Genomic DNA, 24,499 nt, shown 5'->3' with positions numbered 1-24,499 from the left:
TTTCCCAGACGGACAGTCAGAGAGCGGCTAGAAAGTTTCATTTGCATTTTGAAACTCCCGAAACAACCACAAACCAATTTTGATGCATACAGAGAGAGGACTTTAAGCACAGCCTCGGGAAATTTTCTGTCAGTGGGAAGGCACCGCGGTGCCACCAGCTCGAGGACCGAGGGAAAACCCGGCGATGCTCCCGGCCATCACTAGATGCCCTCCTCGCTCAGCCCTGGGGGGAGCTCCTGGGTTCTCTTCCTTAAACCCCTGGAGTGGCTCTCCAGTCCCTTTCCCCATTTTGGGCAGTTGTTCTCAGCTCTCTTGTAGCCACGTCTCATTCAGAAAACTGGTGGCTTTGTGCTTCACCTCTCAGGACAACTGATACTGCCTGCTCATCTGCCCAGTCTCTGCTCCCGAGGTCCTCCTTACTGCTTTCATCTCCGAGGAGAAACTAACAAACCTGGTTGTGGGTACAACCGATTCCATCCAGATCCTCCCTGGTGAACATTCAGCCCTGTCTGCTCCAGGAGCTGGACTTTTTAATCCCTTGGTGTCTGTCCACAAATCATCTTGGCAGGCCTTGCCAACGAAGGCATCACCACCATTTGCCAGTCCCTCCCTTGGCAAACTTGTCCCTACTCCTTATCACAGTAACCATTTTTCTGAGAAGGATATTTTCATCTGTATTGTTAGTCTGACCTCTCTTAACTGTCAACTCTTACATGTCCCACCAGCAGCTCAAAGAGTGCTCTCCCTACAACAAACCTCTCTTTTAAACCCACTCCTGTTCCTGCTAACTCCCTCCTCGACCTCCATGCCAAATTCCTTCTCCTTTTCTTCTCCTGGCTTCTTATTCTCTCCCTGCAGTCAGATTTGATAACTTCTGTCTTTGCTTACAGCGTCACCAAACTCTGGGACTTTTCTCATCTTGCTCACAGTAAAATCTCCTGTCCACACCTCTTCACATCCTCCACCTTCAGTAGCACAAATTGCTCTCCCCTAACTTCCTATCCAAAATGCCACTGCTATAGAAATCCCATTGCCCTCCCTGCACCAGTCCACTCTTCCTGTCTTATTTTTATGCCTACTCTGACTGTAATATCTTGAAGTCTTGTCCTGACTTTCTAGACCTTACATAAAGATGACTCTTTTCCATCTGTACATTCCTTACTGCTCTCAGGAGGCTCCCTCTGACCCTCTTCACACTACCTGATGCAGCATCTATGCTGTGGGTTGTGGGACTGTAGCATCTACCTGCCTCAGTAGCCCTCTGCCTTTATGCAGAAGATGCCTTCCTCTGGCTCAAGATTTCCATTATGTTCCTCCAGCCCATTCCTGGCTCTGCAACCAGTAGCTAGGCCACCCTGCTATTGGGTGGGAGCTGGGACTGTGCTGCCGGGCACTGTGTTGCCCTACCACATACTGCAGCAGCTCCCCAGGTGGCAGGCTGTCGGGCTCGTGATGTTTTTCACTTTCTCAAATACACACTCACTTGCTGTTGCTGTCTTGTGCTCTCTTCCACAGAATTACAGAATGGTAGGGGTTGGAAGACACCTCTGGACACCTAGTCCAATCCCCTGCTAAAGCAGGATTACCTAGAGCAGGTTGCACAGGATCATGTCCAGATGGGTTTTGAATATCTCCAGAGAAGGAGACTCCACAACCTCTCTGGGCAGCCTGTCCCAGTGCTCGGTCACCCTCAGAGTGACAAAGTTTTTCCTCACGTTCAGATGGAACTGCCTGCGTTCCAGTTCATGCCCGTTGCCCCTTGTCCTGTCACTGGGCACCACTGAAAAGAGTCTGGCCCGTTCCTCTTGACACCCACCCTTTAGATATTTATAAGTATTGATCAGATCCCCTCTCAGTCTTCTCTTCTCCAGGCTAAACAGACCCAGCTCTCTCAGCCTTTCCTCATACGAGAGATGCTCCAATCCCCTCATCATCCTCATAGCCTTCTGCTGGACTCTCTCCAGTAGTTCCCTGTCTTTCTTGACCTGGGGAGCCCAGAACTGGACACAGAACTCCAGATGTGGCCTCACCAGGGCAGAGTAGAGGGGGAGGATAACCTCCCTCGACCTGCTGGCCACGGTCTTCTTAATGCACCCCAGGATACCACTGCCCTTCCTCCTTGAAATACACTCCCACCACAACAGCTTGTCTCACAAGCACCTTCCCTTGACCCAGATATTATAGATGATGTTTCATTTTTTATTACTGTAACAGCAGTTTAGAATCAGTCTCGCTTGTTGATGTTCATGTGAATATTAACAGATCAGCAAAACTGATCTTGAAACCTCCTAAAACTATTTTCTCATGAACATTCAGGTCTTTCTTGTTTTCATCCAGCCAGAGCTGATATGAAATAATAACCTGAATACAGAAAGGAGGATTTGTAGTTGACTAATATTCTGACATACCAAGGCAAAACAGAAGAACTTTGGGAATAAGCTGTAGGTGGCCAGCACAATGGGTATGAGGCAATCAGGTTTGCTTTTGCTTGTCTCCTAGTCTTGAGAAAGAGGGGTAAGAGCAGAAACAGAAAAAAATGACTGTCACATGTAGGTTCCACGTATTTTTACATGGGGCCACACAGGGCTGGTTAGACCAGCAATACTAAAGACAGCGCGGAGAAAGTGAGTGTCATGCAACTCTGTATGCAGACAACTCCTAAGCAAGCCTGAATAAGAAAAAAAAGAGAACTCGCAGTCATTTATATTGGTGCTAGAAAGGCCAGTAACAAATGAGAGGAACAGAAAGTTACGTGACTTGTGAAGGAATTTGATGTAACTGATGCCACGGAAACCTGGTGAGATGACTTTGCCAATTACTGTAATAAAACCATTGATTAGAAAGGGCAGAGTTGGGGTGGTTCTCTATATCGTCACTATCAGCTTGTGAGTTGCTAAGTCAGATTTACAAGATGTTCAGCAGAAGAGGAAGAATATCTGCAGAATGATCTGCTATAGAGCATCAAATAAAGTCAGAAAGTCAAAAAGCAGGATGACTTGTTCCTTAAATACATTCATTAAACTCTCATCCCATTTGTAGAATGAAAAGTTCTGGATCCATGGAGGACTTCAGCAAAGGAGACATATGCTAGAGATGTATGCAGCCAATAGAAGAATAGCATTTAGGTGATACAGGTGAATTCTCTAACGCAGCAGGTACCACACCCAAGGCGAGATCATTCATTGCGACGTACCATGGTGAACTAATTGCTGGGTAGAAAGTTTGTTGCTCTCTGAAGACCAGCCATCATGATTGTGACCTGGTTACTTGTGGCACTGGCTGACCTAAAGACGCAGCATTAAAAAGGTAAGTTCTCTAACTCGAGGAAAGTTACTATCCAGATTCATTGGTAGAAAAAATATGGGTAGCAAAATCTGAATGAAAGTTGAGACCTTTGATGAAGAGTTTATCAGATGGTCAAAAAGTCAGGATTTCCAAGTAAAGCATACAAACAGATCATGCTAAAAATCTCATCCTGGTTCACTGAGGAAGTGAAGGAATCAATGTGAAATAGAAAAGCATCTATCACAGATGTGAAAGGGAGAAATGGCTGCCAATTTATATAAAATAGAAATAACTAAGTGTGAGAAATGAGTAAGTGAAATGAAAGCTATCCGGAAACACCTCAGAACAGACAGAGCAGAGAAAGTGTTCTAACATCCACTAAGAAAAAAAGTAGTTTAACAACAGTGCAGGAATATAACTGGGGAGAGGTAGTAAAATTAATTTCAAATTTCAAATACAAATGAATGACCACAGCATGGGCTCCCAGTACAGCCCTCTAATGCAAGGAAATAAAGCAACTGTGAGTGTGCATATGGTCTTACATGTAGGCAGAGATGTAGGGAAATTATTTTATCTTTGCGTGTTCACACATAGCAGTAGAAAGATCAATGCTGAAATAGTCCCTGATATGCAGACTGATGGAGTCAGGGAGAGGCTTTGTGGAGAGGATACTGCGTGCTTTTCCCCAGGAACTGCATGTAGCCACCGCTGGAGACTGGATCTATAGCTAGACAGACCTCTGGTCCCCCAGAAAAGCCACTTGTATTGTCTTATGTTGTTTGCACACTTCCCACGTGTGCATTCTTCAAAGCAATCTGAAAAAAGGAAACCATGAACTACCTGCGACAGCAACCTGCAAAGACCAGAGCAAACACCATCCTCTGTGAGGTTCAGGGCTCGCTCTGCTCTTTGCCCTTTTATTGGCTTTAGCCCTGATTCCTCACATCACTTCTCAATCTCCTGTGACTGTGTGCAGGCTAATTGTACAAATATTTGCACAAAACCCACTTGTTTCTTGAGTTCCTAGCTGTCACCACAGCCTTTTAGCCTTGCCAGCACAGGTCTGGCCTTGAGCATGACCTTTGGCAGGGTGCATGGACAGCAGTTGTGTTTTGAGCCCAGCTGTCAAGACTATTTCTCCGTTTGATCCACTACAGCTGTCTGTTAAAAGACAAAAATAGCCCTGGCACCAGGGACTGGGACTTCCTTCTGAAAGCTGAGTTCCCCAGTCACCAGGCCAGTTCCCCAATTGCTTTCCTTCTGAAACGTAAATGTATTTTCCATATACTTGGCCTACTTTCAGTGGAAGAGGTACAGACCTCACCCTCTTCCACCACTCCTCTCTTCACCACATCTTTTCTCCAGAACAACTGAGACCCTCATAGGAACTGCCAGGCACAGACTGGTACCTACCACCAGCTGGGGAGTCAAGGACTACAGCTGCTGGATTGCCATAAACTAAACAAAAATATGATAAACAGGATTTAAAAAGTAAATCCTGGGTGCAGAAGGAACTGGAACATTTTCTGGAAGGAACTGTTGATGTAAGCTGGTTGTCCCCAGTGCAGATCTGCTTTACTGAGACTCCTGAGGAGAGGGATGATGGTTTCACCATGTTTTTGAATCCACACCAGGATTAGGTGCTTTGCTGCTCAGCACTGGGCGTGTGGGAAGACTCAGCTGAAGGTATGTAGGGACCACAGATGATAAAAAGGCATGATTTCTAAGGAGAGGAAACAGATTGTGGGTTATATGTGGGCTAAACAGAAAGAAGGGGTTCATGTTAAATGTCTGTTGTTCTACTAAGAATAGCTTCCGGGAGTTATGCCTTTTTTTTTTACCTTGAATTTACATGGAAGAAAATACCAGGAACTAAAGACTGCTTTACTTGAGGTGAGAAGGTCAAAATAGGTGTGTTCCTTACGTATTACACAGTTGTATTCCTTGCGTATAAATGGTGCACTGGCTCCTGCTCAGTCCAGACACACTGAGCTTGGAAGAAAGGAGACCGTTTTCAGCAGTGCTCTTTGATAACTGGGACAAAATACCATGGGAAGTGACCAAAGACAGCGGGGGACTGGTGAGATCTCCATTCTTTGCATGTCCAGAGCAAGCCTGCGCACCTCTGCAGGAGATGCTTTAACCCAGCAGGATCTCTTCAGACTTAATGCAGAGCAACAGGGTGAAATGGGGGGGGTGAGACTCAGAGCCGGACTCAGTGACCATACACCAACACCAGCAGGAACCTCCCCAGCCAAGGACCTGGCCCACTTTTACGCATACTGGAAATCCAGGGGAGGTTTCGGGAGCAGGGGATTGTTTGGGCTGGTTTTTCTTTTGAACCCTATAATAACACTTCTCATGTCTAGTTGCGCACGCTCTTTAAAGAGCTGGGATTCCCCCTTTTGATAGAAGTCACGCTTCCTTTAATCTCCATCAAACTATTATTTCAATATACCACCTACACAGCCAGATGAAAAAGCATCAGTAAAAGGGAACTGTTGTTGTTTTGTTTTTTCCTTCTCAGAAAAAAAAAAAAATCTTAGAAGAAAAGCTCAGAGTCCGGCTTTGTACGTACTAACTCCTACTTTCCATCTGGAAATTCCCCTTAGTTATACCATAAACAAACTCCTCTCAAATATGTTAAAATAAAGTGAACTGAAATTCAGTATCAGACATAGAAGTAGGGAATATTTGTAATCGCGTGGTAACAAAAAAAAAAAGACCAAGAGCAGATAGAATCTGATTTTTCATTTTATACTATTTTGAATTTCTTACTCAATGAAGTAGTAATTCATCTTATAAAGTATGTGACATTTGAATACAGCTTTTCATTTGATTTTCTGATTGAACTTGATAAGGTTTTTAACTACAAGAGATTGCTTCTCTTCATTCCTAAATAATGGATTAGACTTTGAAGAGTAAATACCACCATGCTGCTAGCATTTTTCAAAAGGATTTAGGCATCATAAGATGATTATTTATTGTTTTGCTGTCCTACCACTGATGCTTCTAGTAAGACCCCCCTCTTACAGGGAGATAAAAGATGGTGTCCTAACAGAAAACATTGCTGCTAGGAATAGGTGCACAAATTTTAGTTTACCATGACAGACTCATAATTTGTTACAATAAACCACTATAGGGGAACCACAGAGCAATCACAGAGAACACAAGAAGATGTCCTTTTTATAAATAATAAGCCAGCCTTTATTCTCTCCTCCTGTTTCCATGCCTTTGGATTGCTAAGAAGCTTTCTAGGAAAATAGGCCTGGTATGCATTGTGTCCATTTTATTAAAATTTTTATTTTAATAACATTTTAAAGCAACAAAATTAGCTGAAACATCCCTGTCTGTCATTCCACCAACCAGCAGACAGAAGTAAAGCATTTTTTAGATTGTGCTGTCATGTGCTAATAGGAACAGCCACTGGGAGCCTGATGTTGTTCTAACAGAGATCCACTTACTAAAGTGGTCCAGATCTAACTCCAAAGCTCTGGTCTAATAATAAGACCTCAATTCATACAGCATTTTAAGCACATGCTTCGGACTGATATAAGTTGCAGTTCTGCAGGCAGATGAGCCAACATAGCAATTTGCTGCCAACCGCCCTTGTACCATCTCTGGCATTTGTCAGAGCCTTGGTTGGGCCAATTCTTCTCACTAAAATGGCAGAAAACTGTCCTACTGTTTATTTTTCAAAGGGATCTGGACCTTCCCCTTTGGACAGAGGCAGATGATGTTGGCTTACCCTGCCTCCTGGAGCTGTGCCCTCAAGCAACCGTTTAGATGCTGTGTTAAACTGCAGGTTACAGCATTCCGTTTTCCCCTCACGTTGGTTTTGCACAGTGCCTATAAGAAAGGGGGTCTGGTCCATACAGCAGGGTATCAACTGCAACAGTACAAATAAAAAATATTGCAAACTGCAGGCCTAGGTGGCTGTTTCAGGAGGTCTGCTGGGGAGCAGACTGAGAGCACAAGTGGCTGTTTTCATACAAAGCAAAACGTATAGAAACGTGAATTACCTGAGGTGGTAACAGGAGGCTGATGACCAACCCTTCTGCTGTGGCTGCTGCTTTCCTGATATTTAAAGAAGTTCTGAGCAAAGGGACCATCTGACTGTAGTAACAGGATGTCAGGCTTCTCCAGGGTACCCAAAAACATCCATAGGATATCAGTGGCTGCTCCTAGTGCTACCTACAGATACTCATGTTCATCTGCCCACAGAAGTGAACTCGTGTATCACAGCCCAGAGCCCTCACTGACATCTAGGCATCTCAAAGATCTTGAAACCAAGCAGAAGCAAAGACACTGCATCCTTTCTGGACCATCTTCTTTCTTCTGTTGTCCTCACAGCACTTTCCTCCTGCTCTCAAAAGTGCCAGGATATCACCCAAGGTGGTGGGACAAGAAAGGGCCATTGTAGCGAAATCGAAGACAGACTTTATGGGTTTACTTGTACTAGTGTTTTCCTGGGTATCTGGCACTTGGGAGCTTAACAAGACATGCTTTATTTTGACTCATGTATCTGCTGTATGTATTCCATAAGCTGCAGCTCCAGGATGCAGCTGGACTGCAACCCACCTTTCTCCTGCCAGACTGCGTTCTGTTTGCCTGGGATCTGAGCGGTGATGCTGGCACAGCACACCGTGACACTTTTGTGCAGTCAGGTCAGCAGGAGTCTTGGCGTTTAGTTCCGTACAATTCTGTGAATTTCATGCATGTTTATTACATGCAGATATCTGTATTTTTTTATTTGTAATAATACCTGGGTCTCATATAGTATCTTTTTTGCTACTTCATCTCAAAATATCTTCAAAGGAAGTAGATAGAACAGCTGTCTTTTTAAATAGAGAAAACGAAGACTCAGACAGAGATGAGATTAATGAAAAGAACCCACAAGATCAGTCCAGAACTGAGTTACATCTGTTTCCTTCCCATTATTTGGCCATATACTCTAACGAAGCTGGTGGAGAATTATCAGATATTTGCATTTCTTAAAATATTGAAGCTACAGGTTTGTGCACTGAAGTTTCATGCAAAAACACCCCACATCTGGGTAACCTGGAGTACACAGAGCTTTGTGGTGTCAAGGTCCACTTGCTTCCACTCTGCAAACTCACTCTAGAAAAGCTAACTCAGGTATCGCTCACAGGCAGCGCAAACTGCAGGCCAGGCAGACTTTCCATCTCCAGTCTCACATGTTAAAATATGTCTGTACTACACCAGCATCATGTGAAGCTACACCATGTATCTTTCCATGGGTAGCTCTATTAACAAAATGATTGAAGCTGCTAGTGTCAGGAGAAAAGACAATGGCAGGGACGTCTTTTAATGTTAAAGAATCTTTCCAATTAATATGGTTGCTTCACAAATGCATGTTCAAAAAATACATTCCTGGCACCAAGCAGGGCATGGAAACATTGGTTGGAAAATAAGGCTGTAAATTCATTGTCTAAGTGAATGGAAACTGCCAAAGACACGCCAAAATCCCAGGTGTCTATAGGAAGACCAATTTATAGGAAGATCAGTTTATACTGAGAAAATTGTGCCAGAGTCAGCATTTTCAAGGGTGATTTCCAGTAGATTTTTCCGTTGTCTGTTCCATCTTTATGATAGAGTAAGAGGATCTGAACAACTGGTAGGAAAGGAGGGGAAAAGCTTGGATTTTTTCCCATCAGTATGTGCACATATCTGGAAATATCAAGGAAGATCATACTTATTTTTTCAGACTGTACCAGGGTATTTGGGAAAAGGTGAAGCAAATATTTCAAGATATGCGCCTCACTAAATCTCACTTTAATTGAAGTCTGAATGCCATGTCTTCATCAGACACCTTCCGTTCTCCAAAACATTAAGTTGCTTATGACAATACAGCAGCAGAGACTGGAAGGGCCTTTCACATATACCAGCATCCCTCAACACTCAAGGGAAGATGCCTCAAGAGAGGCATCAGAAGTAACCATCTGACTTTGCAGGACGTGGTTTCATGGCCTGGCCACTGCAGAGTGGTATCATCACCCAGATCATCACCCATGCGTGAGCCTCAGTTTCCCCACTGGAGTGGCCAGTGACACAAAGAAAGTGGAGCAAAATCAAGAAACAAGTAATTATAAAGTAGAGCCTGTGCAACTCTGTGAGGTCCCCCACTGAGGTGCAGTCAGGTAGATCACAATGTCTGGCAAAGGCTCAAACAAATCAGTTGTGCAGAGAGGTTCTCCCTGATGCTTTTATGGACATACATGCTGCTGGCAGGAGGTGTGTCTCCCATGGCTTGCTAAGGCTCACATCACGGCGGGGCTTCACCTCACAGGGAAGTCATGCAGACCTCTGAGGTCATCTTGCAAAAGGGAAAGTCTGAGAAGTGAAGCATGGGGGGCGGAACGGGACACACAACTCTATCATCATGTGCCTGCTTTGCAACCACTTCTCCATCACACAGAGGTGTTGAAGTTCAGGTCAGTGGCTCAGGGCCTGGTTTGCTCTAGAACATAAAATCATAGAACAGTTTAGGGTTGGAAGGAACCTTAATGATCATCTAGTTCCAACCCTCTGCCATGGGCAGGGATACCCTCCACTAGACCAGGTGTGGTGGGTTGACCCTGGCTGGAGGCCAGGTGCCCACCAGAGCCGCTCTCTCACTCCCCTCATTCACTAAACAGGGGAGAAAAAGCATAACGAAACGCTTGTGGGTCGAGATAAGGACAGGGAGAGATCACTCACTAATTATCATCACGAGCAAAACAGACTGAACTTAGAGAGGGAATTCATCTAATTTATTACTAGGCAAAACAGAGTAGAGGAATGAGAAATAAAATCAACTCTTAAAACACCTCCCCCCACCCCTCCCATCTTCCCGGGCTCAACTTCACTCCCGGCTTCAACCTCCTCCCCCTCAGCGGCACAGGGGGACGGGGAGTGGGGGTTACGGTCAGTTCATCACACGGTGTTTCTGCTGCTTCTTCATCCTCAGGGGAAGGACTCCTCTCATCGTTCCCCTGCTCCAGCATGGAGTCCCTCTCACAGGGTGCAGGCCTTCAGGAGCAAACTGCTCCAGCGTGGGGTCCCCCACGAGGTCACAAGTCCTGCCAGCAAACCTGCCCTGGTGTGGGCTCCCCTCTTCACGGGTCCACCGGTCCGGCCTGGAACTTGCTCCAACGTGGGCTTCCCACGGGCCGCAGCCTCCTTCAGGTGCCTCCACCTGCTCCGGCGTGGGGTCCTCCATGGGCTGCAGGTGGAATCGCTACACCCCCTCATCCTTCCTCCGTGGGCTGCAGGGGGACAGCCTGCTTCACCATGGCCTTCACCACGGGCTGCAGGGGGATCTCTGCTCCGGCACCTGGAGCACCTCCTGCCCTTCCTTCTGCACTGACCTGGGTGTCTGCAGAGTTTCTTACATCCTCTCACTCCTCTCTCCGGCTGCAAAAGCTCTCTCTAACTGTTTTTTTTTTTCTTCTTAAATATGTTATCACAGAGGCACTGATTGGCTTGGCCTTGGCCAGCGGCGGGCCCGTCTTGGAGCCGGCTGGCATTGGCTCTATCAGACACAGGGGAAGCTTCTAGCAGCTTCTCACAGAAGCCACCCCTGTAGCCCCCCCCCGCTACCAAAACCTTGCCACACAAACCCAACAGACCAGGCTGCTCAAAGCCCCATCCAACGTGGTGGTGTTGAACTTTGTGAGGTTCACACGGGCCCACCTCTCAAGCCTGTCAAGGTCCCTCTGGATGGCATCCAGATAAGGGCTAGCATGCCCAGGGTGATCCCAGCTGTAAACAAGAGGGAATTCCCGGTGCAGGAGAATGCCAAGATGATGCAAATTGCCCATCTTGTTAAATAAATACAGACTTTTCCTTTTGAATCAAAGGACACATGTTCTCAGTGTTCATGTGTGATCGCAGACTTCCACAACACATTGTGCTCAGGAGAAAACCCAGGACATTAAGTCCTGTCCCCCGTGAAATCTGCCAACGTGCTTTGTTGCCCCGTTGCCTTTTTCCTCCCATTCCTCCTCCATCTCATTTCCTTTTCCTGTGATGCTTACATGGCAGCTCCTGTACATGCCAATCAGTAAATCAAACCATTTACCGAGTATTATTTTCAATGTTATCTCTGCTCTGCAAAACATTTCCTGCTTTCCTGTCTGCGGCATTTCTCTAAGGTGCCCCTCAGCAATGAAGTCCCAGCACAGACGTGCTAAGGGTAGCCCACGGGCTCCTGCCAGTTCGGTGGCAGTTTCCTCTAGCAGGGTACAAGCTTCCTAAAGCCACTCACCCTCGGAGGGCTTGGTGCAGCTCTCCAAGGCGGACTGCCAGAGTCTTTGCTGTGGAGAGCTGTCAGTGAGGCTCCCTGACCATAGTAGGAGGAGCTGATGCAATGTAAACACCAGAGCCCTTTGAATCTCTGCTGCATCAGCTTGGTTAAGCCTAGCTGCAGAGCAAACTGTTGGAGGCTAAGGGGAAAAGAACGAGAGTAAAAAAAGAAAAAAAATTGATATATGGCAGACGTGTTTGAGTGGGATTCAGTTGATCTGAAACCCAGGTTTGTCCAAGGCACTTACTCTGCATATGCCTATTGCCTGTCCTTCAGTCACTCACCTCACTGGTGATTTCAAACGAGAGGACAAGGTTTATGACTTTTTTTTTGTGGTTGACACAATTTTTGTGTTAACCTGAGATACAATAACCAAACCCTAAAGAGCCATGCAGTAGCACGGAGCTCTGTGTAGCCATATTGAAAAGTCATATCTCCTCAGTAAGTTATCCCCTTAATGCATACTGAAATAGTGCAATTTCACCAGCTTTTGGCTCTTTCACAGAAGTCTTCCAAGTTAAAAACAAAGCGAGGCTTGAAATTTACAGCGCTGTGTGTAGAAGGTGCAAAACCACCTTGAATTTCTGTATATTTGCAGCACAGGATAAATGTGGTTGCTCAGGACTGTAGACAACACTATAGATGCACAATTGGTTCTTCCCACTGAGTTTGCTAAGGTTAAACCAACCGACTTCAGGTGTTGGCCCACCACTGCTGCTACTCTGCATTTGCAAACAAGAAATAATCAGACACACGTATTCTTGAACCGCACCCTTTTCCTCCCCTATGCACTAACAACTGTAACCTTTTTGACCTTGTAGGTGTTATAGTTTCCTAGTATAAAGATGGGGGGTTATAAAAAAAAAGCCAGACATATCCGTCAAAGGGCTGTGACCTGAGCTGCAAGCGCGGCGTGAGCGGCAGAGCCGAGCCAGCGGTGCAGCGTGGCAGTCGGTGCGGCTGGATGGTGATCAGTGTCTGCTGTCAGAGTCTATTTAAAGTTTTCAGTTGCCTTTTTGTCCTGGTTTCAGCTGGTATAGCACTGTGTTTTGGATTTAGTATGAGAATAATGTTGATAACACACTGATGCTTTAGTTGTTGCTAAGTAGTTCTTACATTAAGTCAAGGACTTTTCAGCTTCTCATGCTTTACTGCCTGAGAAGGCTGGAGATGCACAAGAAGCTGGGAGGGAAAGCCAGGACAGCTGACCCAGGCTGACCAAAGGGATATTCCATACCATATGACATCATACTCAGCATATAACTGGAGGGAATGGGCCAGGGGAAGAGGGACCACAGCTTGGGAACCAGTTTGGCATCAGTCAGTGGGTGGTGAGCAATTGCATTGTGCATCCCTTGGTTTGGTTTGGTTTTTTTTCCTTTCCTTTTCTGTCCTATTAAACTGTCTTTATCTCAACCCATGGGTTTTACCTTTTTTTTTCCCGATTGTCTCCCCAGCAGTGAGTGAATGGTAATGCGGTATTTAGCTGCTTATCAGGTTAAACCACAACACTTTTATTTCAGCAGTTTGAGCTGAAAAAAAGAACAAAGTGGATGGGCTGGGATGTCTGGGGACATGCACGTTCATGGATCGAGTTCGAAGTGCGAAGTGAATCCATTGCTGCTGCAGCACACTCACTCGTCTCAGCTTTGCCTGTGGGTGCGTCGGTGGCAGCAGGGTCTCCCAAACAGGCTGTTAGATATAATACAGCTGTGTACTTCACCTTGTCCCAAGGACCCCAAAGTACAGGCTGGCACCTCCGTACTCTTACCATACAGAAGACAACTGTCGTTGCCCCAGAGAAGTCACTAGAGTCAAAGGTCTCAAAGATGCACCATGTGACAACCAGCTGTGCCATGCCAGGGAGCTCTTGCCAGGCTACATATTAATCCCAGTGCATGACGGGGTAGGACTGTGAAACATGATAGGGCTTTTCTTCTTGGGGCAAGAGACTTTTGCTGGATGAGAGCATGATCAGTCACATACTTGTCTTACAAATTTCCACCCCTGAGGCACACAGTACATCACTGCATCAGTGAAAACTGAGGACCACCACATTTCTACACACCATTCACAAAAACAGGCAAATCAAAAGCAGGACTTTCAAGAGCAGATGTGGGATGCAGGCATTTATGCAACCTGACAAACCAGAAGCAATCTGAATGTGTCATCCCACCCTATGATAGCACAGCATGCATCACACATAGAAAAGCCAGTGCATTGAAAATCTCAGCAGAGGACACTTCTGCGTTCCGCTTTTCATTTCCAGCAGCACAACAGGAAGGTTTCTGCACTCCCTGCAGACTGCATGCTATGAACTGAATGTGCATGGGAAGCCAGAAAGCCCTGTGAGCTCTGTGTTGGGATCAGCTTAATGGTTTTGCCACTGAACTGGCCTGATGGCCAGGGTGGAGCAGAGATAGACTGCACATGTGAGGGGAAGACTCTGCAGGTAGGTGGTTGCTGGGAGGAAGCTGAGCTCTGGTTTTAGCTCAGAGCTCATCCCACACTATCTAGCTGCGGTTGATCCTGATATCAACAGCAAAAAAACCCCATGGCTGGTTTTCATCCTTGTCCTAGATCAACAGCATCACAGCCACTGCCAAAGATAAACCAGGTTTGAACCACAAGCTACTGAGACTCTTTAATAGGCACAGTTGTATATCATACCAGTGCAGGGCAACTTGTACAGCGCTTGGTCAGAGGGGCACAGAGCTGAGCAGACTTCAGTCCTCAATGCTTCTTAGCCCTGCTCTGGCCATTGCTGTCTTGGAGATACTCTTGAGCACTTTTCTGCTTTGCTTTTATCATTAAGAAAGTCCTTCTTGCCATCCTGTACATGCTGCATTCCCCAGACAGGTCTGCAGCTCAGTCCCCATTCAGTGTGCTGTCTGGTAACAAGAGAAGCCAGATATTTGGCTTTTTCCTACAAGACTCATACTTCAAGGAGCTGTTCTCACTTCCTCATTTTCCATGCTGCAAAATTTAAAGCCGTGTTCCATCATTTTCCAAGAAAAATGAGCCTCACTTGCTTAGAAAAAGATGCATAACTGTACAAAACCTGTCATCTTGGGTAATCTTTTGCAGAGCTGTTATGTGAGTGTCACTTTGTGTGTTCATTCATATGTGGAGGTAGGAGAGGCAGACAATGTGAGGTTTGCTCCATGTATAGGTTCTTGTTGGTCATGACCAGGGGAAGATAACGCTAACACAGAGTCTTTTTATGTGCAATGGAACAGAGAAATGCCAAATATCCTACCAGCTTTTCTCTTGAAGGTTTCTTAATGAAAAAGGAGAGTGAAAAACTCAGTCTGAAAGTCTTTCAAAGACATTGGATCCCATCAGTCTTCCACAGATATTTCTGCTTACTAGTCAATGGTGCACAGGCATTTTCTCTATCATAGTGCTGTGAAAATCCCCCCACAAAAGGTCTGTGTTATGCAGCGGTGAGCTAAAACAAAGCTGAACTCTTTTCTCCCTTATTCTTTGGACAGTCACTGTACCTCAGTAGGAAAATGATGAAGAGTGCAGAGAAGGCATCTCGTATGCGGCTTAACTTGCTTAAACATGCTATCTTAAAGGCAACTATCTAAATAGCACTCAGCAATTAAAAGGTAGAAAGAAATATGCCCAAACTGCCCAGTCTAAACTCACTGAGGCTCAAAGAAACATTTCCATTTACTTCAATTGGATTTAGACAGAGGCCAGAGGGTTTCTGCCTTCTGCTATAAATGGTTCTTTATCTCATCTTGTTTCTGCCTGGATATGACATCAGTACAATACAACTCAGGCCAAAATTTATATTGCTGTACTGCTTGTATTATTTCAACTAAATAAAGACTAAACTTAATTGAAATGTTTGATTTGTTTTTGCCAACCACAGAAGCGCTAGCTCTGTTTTCATCTCCATAGAACCACAGAATCGTTTAGGTTGAAAAAGACCTTTAAGATCATCAAGTCCAACCATTACCCTAGCACTGCCAAGCCCACCACTAAACCATGTCCTGAAGCACCACATCCACATGTCTTTTAAACAACTCCAGGGAAGGTGACTCAACCACTTCCCTGGGCAGCCTGTTCCAGAGCTTGACAACCCTTTCAGTGAAGACATTTTTCCTAATATCCAATCTAAACCTCCCCGTGGCACAACTTGAGGCCATTTCATCTTGTCCTATCACTTGTTACTTGGGAGAAGAGACTGACACCCACCTGGCTACAGCCTCCTTCCAGGTAGTTGTAGAGAGCAATAAGGTCTCCCCTCAGCCTCCTTTTCTCCAGGCTAAACAATCCCAGTTTCCTCAGCCGCTCCTCATCAGACTTGTGCTCTAGACCCTTCACCAGCTTCGTTGCTCTTCTCTGGACACATTCCAGCACCTCCATGTCTGTCTTGTAGTGAGGGGCCCAAAACTGAACACAGCACTCAAGGTGCAGCCTCACCAGTGCCGAGTACAGGGGGACAATTGTTGAGGGATATTAGTTCTTTAATGTAAATAAGTAGGTTTTAATTAGAATAAATTACTTAGGAATATAATAGAGTGTGATTTCTGCTGTTTGCTTAGCTTTACTTAGCATGAGTGGCTAGATTTGCTGAAGCCTTTAGGCTGCGACAGAGATATTTTTCTCAGTAATTTTCCTAGTAGTTTTCCTAACAGCTAGTACAGTGCTGTGTTGAGTCTTTTAGTATGGGAAAGTATTTTCATATCACTAATGTCTCAGTAGTGTTTTTTCCAAGTCTGGAACTCTTCAGTTCTCCATGTTCCACCATCAAGGGCAGGTAAGGAGTGTAAACCAGAAAATAAGGAGGGTCCAACCTTCAGGGAAAACTGCAGAAACTGCAAGTCAACAAGATAAGAGCCTCCTTGCCTGGACACAGAAGAAGAATCCAATCAGATGTTAGAAGACCCCAGACCAAAAATCACCATTGGACTAAAGGACACGTGGACAGCGTGTGAAGGGCGCATGAGGGGCGGGTGTATGGGACCCAAGGGTATAATTGCCCTGGGGTTTCTTTGTTCTGGGTCCCTCTCTTTGGAGACACCCAACCCAGGCTTATCCTGCTGCTGTAGATTTCAATTAAATTAATTATTTTATAAAATCTGACACCTGAGACTCTGCTGCAGGAAACCTAGGGTCAAGCCTGAAGAAGGAGGAAGCATGCCCAAGAATAAATGTGTGTGTGTGCAACACCATGAATGGTGTGTGAATGCTCGGGCAGCAGCTACTCTACAGGAGATCCAGTCACAGAAGATTTTGTGAAAAGTTTTTGAAAGCATCTTCCACTGTGAAATCTCTGGCATCTGTCTTCAGCTTGCTAGGGCAATGATTGTGGGTGATGTTGATTTGGGCCATATTACTGAGAGAAGCATAAAGCAGCAGTGACTCTAAATAGCAATGTTTTTCAGATCTGTCTGAAAGATTCAAGGGCACAGAGATCTGTTGTCTTCCATTCCTATACGGAGAACCATGCAATTTTCAATGCTTCACCATAAAATCTAGTTGACAAATGCATATGTGCCTCTGGATGCAAGTAAGCATCACAGAGAGCATAATCAGGCAGGTATTTGACTGCACGGTTGACTGCACCCAAATGGAAACTGTGATCTGGTACATCACAAATACCACAGAGGAGCCCACTGGTCTCCACAAACACTTCAGTTTTTCAGGGTGGAGAGCACTCTCCCCTTTTCTGTCCCACGTCTGAATGAAGAATGGTCATTTACACAGAGAAATCAGTTCTAGCCATCTCAGAAACATTATTCCCATCCTTCTTAATGGGTTCCTTTGGGTTTGGTATCTACGCAGAGGAGGACAAGGATGAAAGCATGGGTTTGGAGTAGTGCACACACTGGGTCCAGTACTATGTCCAGCCATGCTGCGCTGGTTTAGGCATATTTCACCCTTTCTTCTCTGCAGATGGAGGTTACCAAACTGTCTTCAGCCTCTTCCCCTGTTCCTTCTGGCCCCTGAGAATGAAGTGCTCTTCACAGAAAAACCCTTCCCTAGAAACCTTCTCAAGCAGAACTGAATCAAAGTAACCCCAGAATGAAAGTACATGCCAAGCATTTCTTTTATTTTCCAGAAGAAATGTTTCACTTTTAATACAGCTATCAAAAGTATATTCAGTTACCTGCTTGCATTAGGTTGTAACCCAGTTCCTCCCTGTCCTACCTTAGCCCCCAGCAGTCTGCAGCACTGACAGACCCTCATGGGGTGCTGCAAGCACCTTACCACAGTTGGATTGGTGGAAGTTGATCAGGAAGTTGCCTGAAAACTTAATAAATATATTTATATAATAATATAATAAACTTAATAAATATATTTATATAATAATATATAATAAATAACTGACTTTCTCAGAGTCACACATAGCATCTGGAAATACACATGGAACAGGTCTCACAAACAAGGTTTAGGCTGGCAATGTAAATCTGGGCTATTCTTTCTCCATCACTTAGAGCCTGAACTAGGGCACTTGGTAAAGCTCATACGCTCCTTTGCATCAATGCTCTTTGCCATTAGGAAACTCATGCAAATCTACTCTCCTCAAAGCTGCTCAAACCACCATCTCATCTTCTTTAGCACTCTCAGCCTTTTGTAGCACCATTGGCACCAGAATGGTCTTTCCCTCATATCACCATCCCCTTCTGTTGGGCTCTAATATTGCTCCTCATCCATTTAAATACTTAATCATTTCATATATATGCATGTGAATATATGTGTAGCACCCAGGGTGGGTACTACCTCCGCTGTACAAATAAGGAACAAGCACCTACTGCAGGCATCTCTTCCTCTGCCAGAGCCCAGCAGCTCAAGCCAGTAGGGTTGGGGGCAGTTTGCTGGTCTCTACTCCCTCCATGGCACGTTAGCACAATGATTAAGGTGCACACCCAGACCACAAGTCCAAGAGATAAAACTTCCGGTCACAAAAGGAGTCTGGCAGTTACAAGAGCGGAACCTACATCTTCTCACCCACATACAAGTGACAGAATCTGAAAGCAATCACTTCTCTGGTTAAGGCTTTTTTGTCTCTTAGCTGCTCTTCTGACTGCACTGGTCAGTCTCTGCTTCCTCCATCAGCTCATCGTGCCAAAGCTACACATGCCCAGCAAAGAGTCCAAGGTATCTACGCGTGGCTTACAGCCCTGCTGGCACAGCAAGAAGGGTACATGAATTGGAGGCTGGAGTCAAACAGCAACAGCCCAAACTCCCCCAAACCAGGCTGTGTTGTCTGGTTTGGCACAGGAGGGCTGGAAGAACGGCTTTTCACAGGTGCCCTCCTAAAATGCCACTGTGCTTGCTGAGCCACCGACTTGTGAAAAGCAGCAGCCACACAGAGCTGATCTCAAGTCCACCATGCAAGAGCAGTGCTTGTGTGTGGGCACACTTTCAGAAGCAATACTGGTGACAGCAATGAGAACAGACTGTTTCAGAAGATTTTTTGAAACCTTTGACTTTGCAGCAATGTTGCAGAAACTCTGATATCCTGTGTACTCTGCTTGGCAGAAATGTAATAGCCCTTGGTCCCTGCGCTGCACTTACACGCAGACCCACCAGCACAATGCTCTTTATTCCTTCTATCTTCCTGGTAATTCCACATTTTCCTGTCCTGACCATTTGCTTTTTCCACTTTCTGATTATATCCTACTTACAGTAACTAGTAAATAGTTTCTTCTGCCTCTTCTTACGCTTTCATTACATCTGCAGGAGAGGATCTTCCCCACGGGTATTCCTTGCCACAGATGTCTTTTTACAATGACCTTCTCAAGTGATGACAGGACTAAGATTTTCAAGGCTGGGGTATTCCAGTCACCCTCCTATCTGTAAGTGTGTGTTTTACTACTACGTTTTGGGAGCCTGACAGTCACGTCACTTATGAGTCTACACAATATTGTTAGCAACTTCCTACACTTTTTATAGAGCAGCCTGTGAGCACGGAACAAATTGCAGCACTTCATCATCTCCTCTGCAAAAGCCAGAGAAAAAAGAAGTAAGTGATTTCTGTCCCTGAGGCAAGGCATTACTTCTACTTAGCAATATTTTGCTTTGTTCTGCTTTGATTACTGCTTCTCCATGCTGTGCGTTTGTGCTTCAGAAATGCAGACTCTGTTGATGTTTCACGGTAGTCTAAATCTCCTTGCGATTGATATAACAGACATAAAGTGTTGTTGGGTCTGTATTAATTAGAGTTCATTGCAGCTGATAGTCTTTGCTACCTGTCTTCCTTACGAATTCCCTTTCCTAGAAAAAACATACTTCTCTCTTACAAAACAATTTTTGTTCCAGTCAGGGATAGATGATAACTAGGATTGAAGGATTTTGGCAGGATACAGGTTGCTGTGAAGTTAGATTTAACTATCACTGCAGAGCATGAGGCATGAATACAGAATTATATCAGAAACATGAATGCTGGGCTTCCTTTGATAGACCATACGGAGAATTCACATCCAGCCCTTCCTATCTTCCTTACTCTGCTGGAAAAGCAAGACAGGCATTCTATTGTGATGTTTACCTGCTGGTCTATTGTGACTAATTGGATACACTTCACTTCTTCTTTTTCTCCATCTTTTTTTCACACAGTACCGCTGCTCTCTGGCACTCAGAATGTGGAGACTGAGTTAAGCTTGGGTTTTTTGGTCAAATATTTTGGAGCTGACTTGTTTCTCTGAGCCTTCAAAAATACTGGGTCCATCCTTAATGCTCTTCTCAGCAAACCAAAGACCTTGCTTTTAAATGAAAGCTGATACTCCTTAACGTGTAGCATAGCCGTTATTCTGTGTAGTAACTGCTGCTTTAAGGAGACCACAAGTCTTGTAATAAAGTCACAGGCTGGTAACAGCAGTCGCACCGCACTGGTAGATGGGTACAATGAATCACTTTGGGTTCCTTCCCTTGAGACTTTAAAAGATTCTACTTTTGCTTTGAAAGATTCTGAGACTGGAGAGGATCTTTTCTATGACAAATAAGATTTAGCAAGGGGTAAACATCCTACCAGAGCCAGGGTGACCTGCTGACTTGATCAAACTGAATTGTTTCCTGAATTTAGTTTCTCATAGGGTCGTCTTGGTTGGTTTTCTTCTCCCCATTACCTCCCCCATTTGTTTGTATTTATGTTGCAATAGAAAGCACTACAGATTATAGCTACTGGCTTCTCTTGAAATTTTAACATAAAATTTGCTACTCTGCCAAAGACCAAGGGGAATCTGGGCTTAGTTTTAACCTGTCATCCTGTTTAGACCAGTTGCTGCCTTTAAACCAGTGATTCCTTAACTTCCAGCAACCTAATTTGGGGAGAAAAAAAAAAAAAAAAGAACAAAACCTCCCACTTATTCTGCTCTTTAGCACTCAATGGGCAAGGCTGATTTTCTTCTGAGGACTTTTCCACAGTTCTCTGCACAAGACACTACATTTAAACAAATAATCACAGTTTGAATTGAGCACCTCCTCTTTACAGAATTCTGCCTGAAACTGCAGATGATTGTCAGGTTCAGCAATTCCCCTGCCTTTCAGGGAGTCATTAATCTTATCATGATCACACAAATAGCATTGCTGTCAGAGCAGAAGTGCCTGAGGGCAGCATTTAAACTATCTCAGGCTGCCCGGGCAAAGCTCAGTCCCACTTCAGAGCAGAAATGGAAATTTCACAGCTTTGTGCAGAATGATTTTGCCCTCCCAGCCGGGTTCCTTTATTTTTGTATACAAGAGGCTACCAAAGCACATGTAAGTCAGTGGTTCCCAAACCAGAAAGAGCTGGGAGTGGGGAAATGGAGAGCAGCGTTGCTGCAGTTACAGAGAGGGTCATGCCACCGCTCACCTTAGCAGTTGTAGTCCCAATATCACAGAAACGTGGCTGGAGTAGCGGCTGCAGTAACTGCGGCACCAGACGACACGAGGATAGGTTTCTGTAGTTGCTCTCTGTGACTTAATGCGTGTACATCTGGTCTGAGCTCAGCACAACCTCAGGTTTTGCTTGTCTTTTCTTGATAGCACAAAGCTATTGTGTTCTCAGTGTGCCATGGGGTGTAATTAGCAGTTCAGTGCTGAAACTAGTGTTGTCCCATTTCCACCCGAGGTTGTTTTTTCTCCTTTTACCTCTTTTCTCTCCCTGCACAAACTCAGCTGCCTGTCCAAAAACATCTGGATATCTCCACACTGCTCCTGGCTCCGGGGCTGCTGTGCATGTCTCATGCATGGAGCCAGGACAGGTCTGGCAGGGTTTAGCAGAGAGGACACCTTCTCACATCCCTCTTCCACACGTTATTGCCTCCTGAGTGGGGTGTGCCTCACTGTGTGAAAATCTCTGCTTTAAACTGAACCGTTTGGGGGCTATATGGTATATGGCAGAACGCTATTTTCGCTTAGACCTGCCTCCTATGCTGGGGCTATAACGGAGCAGTGGAGGAGGAGGTAGTCAAGGATCCCACCATACTGGCTGAAATCCCACCATCTTTACAGCTGCTTTGCATAAAGCACATCAGGTTTGACAGAATCTGTCTCAGACTACTGCTACTTTTATCTTATCTGCTTTCATGAATCAAAGCTATCTTTAAAGCACGGTATTTAGTTCAGATATACATACTAACAAACACTTCTACGGTTCAGACCTGGCTGCTGCTGTCGGTGGAGCACAGCATGTAACAAAAAAGTTCTTCAAGGACGAAATTTCCTGCTGCAGACCTGAAGTCCATAAACACAAAGGATTCAGCATTGAGTGTCAGACCTGGAAAGTGAAACGGGTTGTATCAGTGCACAGGCCTGACTGGAGTGGAAAGGTCCGAGGGAAGAGGGAAATTCAGAACAGGGTCTATTGGAAACAATGTGTGATTTTGATATCCCTAAAGAAGGACACATTGGGGAATACCTGGTAGCTGGGGTTTTTACATCAATGTCTTCCAGTGTAGAGTCTAAGGGTCCCAACCAAGAATGAGATGCTCGTTGTGGTAGGTGTACAAACAGCCAGAAGACATCGCAGCTGAGGGTTTGGACAAGGCACCACAGGAGATTTAGCAGACATGAGTGGGCTTACAGAGATGTCAGAGACAAGTGTAGGTGCAAAGAGGAATCTTTGAGTGTCACAGTTTTTGCTGGTGTAACTAAGGTCTTAAGGGGAAAACCCTGCTGCTGGTATGTGAGCTAGCTGGTGACCCAGATGGCAAAAAGGAAAACAGTAGTTCTCCAATTAGTTGAGAGTGAATCATAGAACAAGAAGGAACAAAGAATTTGAGTTTCATGGTAAATGGAAAAGGAGGAAATACTGGTGTCAGAGTTCAGAGCACTTGCACACACCATCTTTAACTGCTCTGCTAAAAACAGGATTGTTTCAAGTGTAGAAGGCACTGTGGTTTTCATAAGCAGATCCCACTTGCTGAGACATATTCACTTTAGACAACAGTAAAACAATTATGAGGGGAAATTAGCTAGACTTCGCAGTGACAAGCAATATGCCAGTGAGCCCAAGTCTGGTAGGTCACAAAATTATTTTGGGCATCTTTTTGCTCTGGTTTTTCCCCAGCAACCTCTTGAGTACTGATGATGCTATCAGCAGCAGTGCAGCTCCCATGACAGAGCAGCTCCCACACAGACCCACAAGGGCAGTGCCAAGAACAGTAAGTAAGTCCCCCATGGGAGAGAGTTAATCTACTGTCACAAGGTCAAAGCTCAACACCGTCTTTGCATTTTCCTGCTATTGGCAGAGAGCAGCCATCCTGTCTACACTCTTTTCAGTACAGATAAACCACACTCTGGCTGGGCTACGTCAGAGGGATGAAAGGGACAACCATATTTTGGGGATGTAGGAAAAGTTCATGACTGTCGCTATTGCAACGGAGGTGTCATTGCAGAAAGGGCTTGTGAATTTGGGATTTTGATGAAGAGATGTGTTTGGTTATGAATAAATATACTGCCTGGTGGCAGTCCTGCCTGGACACTTGTTCCCTGAGCCAGCATCCTCTGGCTTCCATGGGAAGCTGGGTGACAAAAGAGGTATGAGTTACCATTTGCGGATCTTCTGGGACAGCAGTGGTTTGAAAACCACTGACTGACTTGGGACAGAGGCAGGAAAAGCAGCAGTGGGATGGCGAAAGGCAGGAATGAACCATAGCAATGCAGAGACCGCATATAGGGAAAGACAGACCCATGGGATGACAGGCTGGCAGGATGCAACCAGGTCAGCAATGGAGAACAGAGCTTGGGCAGGTTCAGCAGTGACAGGCCAACAGGAACAAGCTGTCGTTGGGCACAACCCTTGGCCATTAATAAAACCAAACCAACACAGGGAAACAAACAGAGCCATTGGTCAGCCACAGTCCACAGCCAACTTCTTACAAACAAGCAAAGAAGGTTACCACAAGGCAGGATAACTGCATGGTCACTAAAACACATGCCCTCTACCTGACTCTGCTATAACAACATTGTTCATGTGTGGCAGCAAGAGAGCCCGAGGTCCTCATAGCCTTTGCGGGTCCAGGAGCACAAAGGTGCTGGGTGCCAGCTAAGGGCTACCGCAAGCCGTAGGCATGGCTATGTCATTCCCACACTGATCACCCTGCCTGCCTGAGACATGATGAGAATGAACGTTCACACCTCTGGACATGATGCTCCTCCTAGCAGGGACAAGTCTCTCTCTTGGCCACAGGGTGGCTGTGGTTGTCCTTTGCTTGCTCGTGCATAGACTTAAAGCGCTTGACTTAGTCCTTGCGTTGGTCCAGGTGTCACAGGTGGCCACCTGCCAGTGTTCACTGAAGGGTGAGAAGATGTATGGCCTCAGTTCAGAAATCTCCAGCAACTCCAGGTGAACAGTTGCTGCCCCAGAGATGATTTTGAGTCATGATAGTTTGGGGTGAAAATGGCTCTAGTACAAGCCTTTCTGTGACTCCTGGTGTGTTTCTGACTGGAGGTGCCAGGGGTTTG

General features: G+C 45.4%; 1 protein-coding gene across 2 annotated transcripts in view; it reads left to right on the top strand.

Annotated features, from left to right (window-relative positions):
• The first annotated feature begins 563 nt into the window (after positions 1-563).
• Positions 564-24,499, top strand: part of GPR132 (G protein-coupled receptor 132) — a 34,564-nt gene continuing 10,628 nt past the window's right edge. Inside the window, exon 1 of one of the 2 annotated variants that reach the window (XM_054828326.1) lies at positions 564-3,306. The gene's annotated coding sequence lies outside the window, so the exon portion shown is untranslated. Of the gene's footprint in view, positions 3,307-19,480; positions 19,581-24,499 lie in introns of those variants that run through there. The other variant, XM_054828327.1, reaches the window with a different exon arrangement.

This window comes from Grus americana, chromosome 5 (assembly GCF_028858705.1).
Source record: "Grus americana isolate bGruAme1 chromosome 5, bGruAme1.mat, whole genome shotgun sequence".
NCBI classification, from domain to species: Eukaryota; Metazoa; Chordata; class Aves; order Gruiformes; family Gruidae; genus Grus; species Grus americana.
Note: the sequence above shows the minus strand (reverse complement) of the source record. Positions and strands in the feature narration are given on the sequence as shown.